Here is an 8,703-nt window from a genome sequence, read left to right as displayed (position 1 = left end):
AGTCACAGAGTGAAATTCTGTCAAGTGACATTAATGCCATTTGTATAAATAAAATGGTAGGCTCTCCGACATATCAGGCAAATTATATGGGGCCCATTTAATTCTCTCAGAGACTTTTATTTTATTATCCCCATTTTATAGATGAGGAAAGTGAGATGCAGAGGGGCAGTGACCTGTTGACCCATATGGTGAATCAGTGGAAGAACCAGGACTGGAGCCAAGTCTGCCTGACTCCTGAACTCGCTCTTTCCATTGACTAGATGTGCAGGGCGGGAGCGTGGAGGTAAGATGGGTCCGATAAATGGTGATTGGTATAATAATGATACCAATTATAATTGCTATCACTGCCTGAAGAATGGATGTGTAATTATTTCATGGAAAAGAGAAGAAAGTGCTTCAAAACCACTTCTGCCAAGCTGGGATGGCCAGCTTACCTAGGACCCTGCAGCCCTGGCTCTCTGCTGCCACCTGCTGGCACCTGTGAAGCTTGGAGGCAGAATCCATATGGCTGGAGCATCAGTATGTCTCCAGCCCTTTGGTAATGTCTGCCAGTAATCAACAGTGGGCAGGGAAGAGGGTGGGGGACAGGGTTCGTGAGGGTCTCTAGAGCCTCTGGTCCCTTCCTCATGAAACGCTGGAGTCATTGAGCCAGGGACTCTTAGACCATGATTCTGAATCTGTCGCTGTCAGAAAAAAAGTAAACCCTTTGTCATGGCTCCTGTCCCCTGTACTTCTATTCTTTGGAAGGATTTTTCTCCTCACTTGAACATCATCAAAACCCAGTTGAGCCATCACCCCACGAGATTTATTTTCTTGTCCTAGGACCAGAATTAGAGACTCAAGATTACAGCCCACTTGAGGAGAAACACCCACTCTACATCACCCTCCACAGCTCCCTCTCCCACTCCCACACATTCCCAATAGCAAATGTCCTGCTTCTTGGCAGGTAATCTGTATTATCTCACTCTTCCTCTGCTTGATTTCTACCCCAGGACTCAGCCCTGGGTTCATTTTTCTTCTTTATTAACAGCACTCTCTCCCTACGTTATCTTAGCTATCATACTCTTTAAACATGGTTTAACTGCTGTTGACTCTCTCTAATCTCCTTTACCCAAGCCAACAGCAAGTCTTAGCCATCTGATGTCCTCAATGCCTCTTAATTATATTTACTCCTCTCCATTTCCTCTGCTGCCACCTCCCTAATCCAAGTCACCACCATCTGCCATATGGACTTCAACAGCCTCTGTGTGGATTATATTTTCCAAAGATGGCAGCAACCATTATCTCCCATCCCATAGACTGTTCTGAAACCTTGTCATTCCGTCATCAAGTGGTAGAGTCAAACGTCCCTCCTCCGGAATCTGGGAAGACACTTGTGATTGTCCTGACCGATAGAGTGGAACAGAAATGATGTTATGTGACTTCTTGGGTTAGATGGTAAAGACTCTGTGTCATTTCACCTTGCTTTCTTTTTTTCTTTTTTAAGATTTATTTATTTATTTATTTATTTATTTATTTATTTATTTATTTATACAAGCACTGGGTACAGTCAGAAGCGGGGGAGGGTGAGAGAATTCACCAGAGCCAGAGCAGGAAGCAGAGCAGGCAGAAGGACCAAAGTACACTGCTGAGGGGAGCAGCGGGCGGCAGGAGAGGTCTGCGCGCCATGTGGGACCCTCCTCTGATGACCGGGGAGCAGCCGGGGATCAAACCGGAGCTGCAGAGGCTGCAGGCAGCCTCGCAACACAGCGCTCAACTGCTGCGCCACCGGGGAGGCCCTCACCTTGCTTTCTTGTATGTGGTTGTGCACCCCACCCACCATGCTATGGAGGATTCCAGCAGCTCTTGGGCAGATACAGAAGCCCCCAACCACAGCCCCACCTGAGGTCACAGCGGGAATGTCATTATGATACCTTTGTATCATAGTGATGATACATCAAATGACTGTATCATGAACTTGATAAAATACTACTTTAATTTTAAAAGTTTTCCACTTGCCAAAAAAAAAAAGTGAAGATAGTACAGAGAGTTCCCACAATTCTATATTGTTTCCCTTATTATAAACATCTTTTAAAAAATTTATTTATTTATTTTTTAATATATTTTATTTTATATAATTCTTACATCATTTTTCATTTTTGCACATATATGTTAACAGTATAATAAAGTAAAAGGAAATGATTATCACAAAATTCATGTAGAGATAATCTCTGGATGTGGGAAAGAGGTCTGTGATCAGGGAGGGGGCCAGCGGACTCAGATGAATCGATCATGGTTATTTTCCCCATACAATTCCCAGCCCCCTTAATTCCCACCCCCCAATCCCTCCTCTCCTCCCAACCCCCAGTGTGACTCTGATTTATAGTTGCTTGTTGCTTTTGATTTTTTCGTTATTATAATTAGTCTTTATAACCTTATTTAGGTTTTCTAAATTCCTGCTATGAGTGAGACCATCCAATATTATAAATAAACATCTTATGCCATTATGATACCTTTGTCATGATCAATAAACCAATATTGATGTATTATTATTAGCTTAAGTTCATATTTATTCAGATATCCTTAGTTTTTACTTCATATTCTTTTTCTATTCCCCCATCTCATCCAGAACACCACATTTAGCTTAATTGTTCTGAAGTCTTCCCAGACTTCCCTTGTTTTTAATGACTTTAACAGTTTCCAGGAGAACTGGCCATGTATTTTGTAGAGTGTCTCTCTTTTGGGATTTGTCTGATGTTTTCCCCATGATTAGAATGGGGTTAAGGGTTTTTGAAAGGAAAACCAAAAGACAGAATATTTACACAAAGAAGGAATTTTTTTTAAAAGATTTATTTTATTTACACAAGAACCGGAGTACAGGCCAGATGCGCGGGAGGGTGAGAGGATTCACCAGAGACAGAGTGGGGAACAGCACAGGCAGACTGGTGAAATACACTGCTGAGGGGAGCAGCGGGCGAGACAGGAGAGGTCTGCTCGCCATGTGGGTTGCTCCAAGGCCGGTGGGGATTGAACAGGCACTGCAGAGTCTGAGAACAGCTTCACAGTGCGGCGCTCAACTGCCTGAGCCAGTAGGGAGGCCCAAAAGAAGGAGTCTTTGACAGCGATTTCTCAATAGCTTCACAGGGACAGAATATCCTCAAAATGCTAAGGCAAATAACAGATGCATAAAATTCCTGCTAAACCATATGATAAAAACACTTTCTCATAAAGGAAACAGAGAATGTACATCAGTGTGGCCCCCCCTTACCAGGTAAATTCTAAAGGATGTAATTCAGAGAGAAGGAAAATAATTCCAGAAGAAAACACTGAGTTGAAAGAAAGAGCAAAGGACAAAGAAAATGGTTAACATGTAGGTAGCTCTGAATAGACATGAACTACACAACAGCAATGATATCTAATTTTTTTGAATTAAGAAAAAAGAAGAAAGAAAAAAGGAGCACCAAAAATTACTAGAAAAACACAGCAAATAATTTAGGAGAAAAAAATTGAAGATAATAGACTAAAGTTAATATAATTATAGAATATCATGTACAAATAGGAGACATGTCCGTTTATATTAAGGTTTTAAAAAGGCAAAATTAAGCAATATTCACATATGTTAACAGTATAATAAAGTAAAAGGAAATGATTATCACAAAATTCATGTAGAGATAATCTCTGGATGTGGGAAAGAGGTCTGTGATCAGGGAGGGGGCCAGCGGACTCAGATGAATTGATCATGTTCTATTCTTCATTTTTTAAATAATTTTTTAAAAAAGATTATTTATTTATTTATTTATTTATTTATTTATTTATTTGTTTGTTTATTTATTTATTTATACAAGCACTGGGTATAGTCAGAAGCGCGGGGAGGGTGAGAGAATTCACCAGAGCCAGAGTGGAGAGCAGAACAGGCAGAAGGATCAAAGTACACTGCTGTGGGGAGCAGCGGGCGCGGCAGGAGAGGTCTGCGCACCATGTGGGAGCCTCCCCAGTGGCCAGGGATCGAACTAGCGCTGCAGGCTGCAGAGGCTGCAGGCAGCTTCGCAACCCAGCACTCAACCGCTGCGCCACCAGGGAGGCCCTTAAATAATTTTTTAATTGAGCTAATGTTGATTTACAAAGATGCGTGTGCTTTAGGGGTGTAGGTTCACACCTCTTCAAATGTAAGTTACTACAACATGTCCACCACCAAAGTAGCAATAACCTTCTACCATAGTCACTTGGACCCCTTCTCCACTTGCTCCCCCCTTCCCACACCACCCCGAGCCTCAGTTCTGCATCAGATTCGTGCCCTCAGGGAGCACCCAGACTATTGGTGAAACAGATGATAATGGTAAACAAACATATGACAAATGAAGTGCAGATTGTGATGAGTACTCTGAAAAAGTGAATAGAATGGTTGTGGAAGAATTATTAGACTTTCTCTTAGCTATCTGAACAGGCATTTAAACCTAGAACCCCAGCACTGAGACAGCAAGATTAAAATGTATAGGTGAATTCCTGCTTTCTGTCTTGACTTGGGTGGTGGCCAGTGACCTCTTAACCTGAACAGGCTTCTTTGTGGAGAGATGAAGTTCCTGTTACTGGAGCCATCCAAGCTCAGGGGGCGCTCTCGGGGTGCTTTAATAGGGCTTCTTGCTTGGGGTAGGCTGGGGGACTTGAACTTGGTGACATCCTCCCAAACATCAAGATTTTAGGATGATAATATCCCTTTATTCTAATTTCCACAAACCTTTAATTTCTCTAACATTTTGAGATTCTTATTTTAACTAGGATCTTAGGGCAGCACAGTAGAAAAGGCCAGAACTTTGGAATCAGAAATAATCTGGCTCCTATTTGGTTTCTGCTATTTATTAGCTGAATGACCTAAAACAAATTACTTTCCCACTTTCCCTCTCTGAGCCTTAATTTCCTCCTCTGCAAAATGGAGATGATAATGCCTGGCTGACAAGAGTAGATTAAAAGGTGACACATAAGGAACCCACAGGGTACCATGGGGTCTTAGACTTTGGAAGACTCACACCTTCTACGAAGATCTAAACCTTTCCCCAGATGGGATGCAGTGTGCTTTAGGGGTGTAGGTTCACACCTCTTCAAATGTAAGTTACTACAACATGTCCACCACCAAAGTAGCAATAACCTTCTACCATAGTCACTTGGACCCCACAGACAATGCTGACATTGTCTGGAATTATTTCATGTCTCAGAGCGTCAATTTCTTCATCCACCTAAATATATGACCTACTTCCTAGGATTGTCTTGAGGGTTAAATGAGAGGACCCATGTTAATACTCATTAGTGCTGCCATCATGGGGTATGGGAGGCTACACTGGGGGCTGTGCAGAGAGGTCTCCCTGTCTGTCTAGGGCCCCAGGTTCTTTGTCCAAGGGCACAAGCCTGCAGGGTCATCAGTGAGAAGTTAAGATCCTTTCTTCCTTCCTCCCTCCTTCCCCCTCTCTTAGCCCTAAGAAGTGAACTGGTTTCTTCTAGGAGCTCTACCCAGGGGTTTTGTGGGTAGCTAAGGCATGTGTGTGTGTGTGTGTGCGCGCGTGTGTGTGTGTGTGTTGCGTGCATGCGCACACGCCTGAAAGGCTAATTTCTGAGCCATAGCAGAGAGGCATCAGCTGATCACAGTGAGGGGGGTGGGGCAGAGCATTCCTCCAGCAACAGGGTTCCTGGGCGTGATTGACAGGGGCACAGCTGATTGACACTGCCCATACCATGAGATCATGGACACACACACAATCTCACACATGTACATACCACACACATATGTGCACGCACACACAGGCACCCATCATTGCTTTCTCAAACTGTACAGCCTTGCTTACTTCCATGCAGGGCCTCACCTTATTCTGCACACATCATTCTCCTTCCTCCCTTCCCATTATAACTACGGAAAACAATCCCCAGGGGAGGAACATTGTATCAGGGCTCTTTTTCACCAAGTTTGTCTGGGGTTCATTAAGTCTTTCTTAAGCAGGGCAGTACGTGGGGGGACTTTCAAGGATCTGGCTCTAGGCCTTGGTCCCGGGAATGGAATCTCACCTCCCCCACCCTGTCTCTTGCCTCCTGCCTGATCGCTGCTCCCCTCTGATTTTGGCCATCAGAGGAAAGCCTCTAAAAGTCAAGTAAATTGTAGTTCTCACTTATCACAAATGCTTACCCCTCAATTTTTCCAATTGTTATACAGTCTTTTAGCACAATCATATTTACAAAATATCAATGATATATAAAAAAATGGTATATTTCCTTCTTTTTTCCTTCTGCTCTTTGTTATCATCCACATTTCTCTCTCTATGTCTGTCTGTCTCTTTCTTCCATATGCTTGTTAGCATTTATATGTTGTCCCTAAGTTGTTTGGTTCATGTCTCCTGTTTTAATCAAATTAAAGCTATTAAATAAATTCCTGTTTTCCAAGACAATCACAGCTCATATTATTTGAATGCTTAATGTGCACATGAATTGTGCTAAGCAGTTTATTGGCATTATTTTATTTATTCTCCACAATAATCCTGCAGATATTAATATTAATTTTCCATTTATAGATTAAGTTTAGGGATTAAAGAAACCACCTGCGACCAAACAGATAGTGTCACGGTGAGAATTTGAGCACAGGAAATCAGAATTCAAAGCCTATGCTCTTATCCATCATGGGATCCTGCCGCCCAGAGACTTTATGCTCTATAAAGCAAAACTTTGAGAGTTACAGTAGAACCCTACACTTAGCACTATGTCTGGCACGCAGAGGAAGTCCAATAAATTTTGTTGAATGAATGAATGGATTGTAAACTCATCCTTTGCAAGGGGTTATTCTTACCAGTGCTGTGCCTCAATTTCCTCACCTATAAAATGGGAATGAGGCTGTGCAGCATTTAAATGAAAATGTATATAAATCAGCCAGGTCATGTGCCATTGCAGAGCAAACTGAATGTTATTTATGTATTACATGTACATGTGTACAACTACATGTATGTATTATGTATGTCACCTCTTGGGTTTTCAGAGGTATAGAGCCATTTCCTATTATTAGACATTATGGTTCATGTCTGGCTTTTTGCAAACATAAGTTTGCAGAGGACAACTTGTGTATGAACTGCTTTCTTGCAAGTTATTTGTTCTCAGTGATATCTTATGTGCAAGGTTCTTCCTGAAGGCATAAAGTCTACATACTGATTTGATCTAATACTTTATTGTCTAATACATCCGAGCTAGAGTGGAGGACAGAGACAAGAAGCAGACAGATATGAGGGCCAGTTGAAATGTGTGATATGGTGGGATTTTTCTGGCCTCACTTCTGTATTTGGCAGCTGTCTAGCAGAGTGGTGCAGTGGTCAGGCACTGGTCTCAAATAGGCCCATGTTTGAATTCCATTCATAAATATGTGACCTGGGCCAATTAGATCTTCTATATTCAAATTTTCCTATCTGCATATGGGGATTATCTTAACTAACTACTTCAGGAAGCTGCTGTAAGATGAGATAACACATGGAAGATGCTCATATCCAGGCCTAGCAATAGTCAGCATTCAATAAATGAAGTAATTATATTGTTTGCATAGGGACTCACAGTTAACAATGCATTTTTAAATCCTGGCACAGACCCTGGGAGGTAGGGATTATTATGACCCCCCATTTCACAGATTAGGAAATTGAAGCCTAGAGAAGTGAAGTGACAGTATCAAGATCGACCTGGAGCTAATAGTGTCTGGGCAGGTGTCATAAATCAGGTATCCAGATGCCCTCCCCCAGGGTCCCAGATTCCAGCCCTCTCCTCTCATCCGTAGTTCTGTGTTGTTCTCCGGCCAAGGTTCTCAGTGAGGGACGTCAGGCTTCTCTATATTAGACTGTGAACGCAACAGGGGGTAACCTCTCAAACTCCCTTCCACTTTTTTTTTTTTTAAAGATTTATTTATTGGGCCTCCCCGGTGGCGCAGCGGTTGAGCGCTGGGCTGCAAAGCTGCCCGCAGCCTCTGCAGCGCCGGTTCAATGCCCAGCCACTGGCGAGGGTCCCACATGGCGCTCAGACCTCTCCTGCCACCCGCTGCTCCCCTCAGCAGTGTACTTTGTCGGTCTGCCTGTTCTACTCTCCGCTCTGACTCTGATGAATTCTCTCACCCTCCGGCGCTTCTGACTGTCCCCAGTGCTTGTATAAATAAATAAATAAATCTTAAAAAAAAAGAGATTTATTTATTCATACAAGAGCTGGGGTACAGGCCAGAGATGCGGGGTGTGTGTGTGTGTGTGTGTGTGTGTTGAGAGAGAGAGAGAGAGAGGATTCACCAGAGACAGAGTGGGTAACAGAACAGGCAGACTGATCAAAATACACTGCTGAGGGGAGCAGCGGGTGAAACAGGAGAGGTCTGCCGTGCCATGTGGGTTGCTCCCTGGCCGGGGATCGAACTCGTGCTGCAGAGGCCGCAGACCCCTTCACAGTGCGGTTCTAACCCCTTGCGCCACCAGGGAGGCCCCATCCTTTCCACTTTCTAAGGGTGGAAGGGATCTACCTTCACCTTAACCCTTAAGCGCCACGCCCCATACTAAGCCATGCTTACAGGCCATAGCTCTCCCCCTTAAGAAACCAGCTCCTTTCAAAGCTCCTTCACTAGCAGCCCCACCCTGACGGCCCTCGGGGCTCGGCGTCTCCCTCCCACACTCAAGCCCCGTCCCGGGAGCCCAGGCCCCCGTCGGACGTAGCCCCTTCTCGCCCCACAAAACCTCG

Source organism: Talpa europaea (assembly GCF_964194135.1).
Source record: "Talpa europaea genome assembly, chromosome: 11".
Lineage (NCBI taxonomy): Eukaryota > Metazoa > Chordata > Mammalia > Eulipotyphla > Talpidae > Talpa > Talpa europaea.
Note: the sequence above shows the minus strand (reverse complement) of the source record.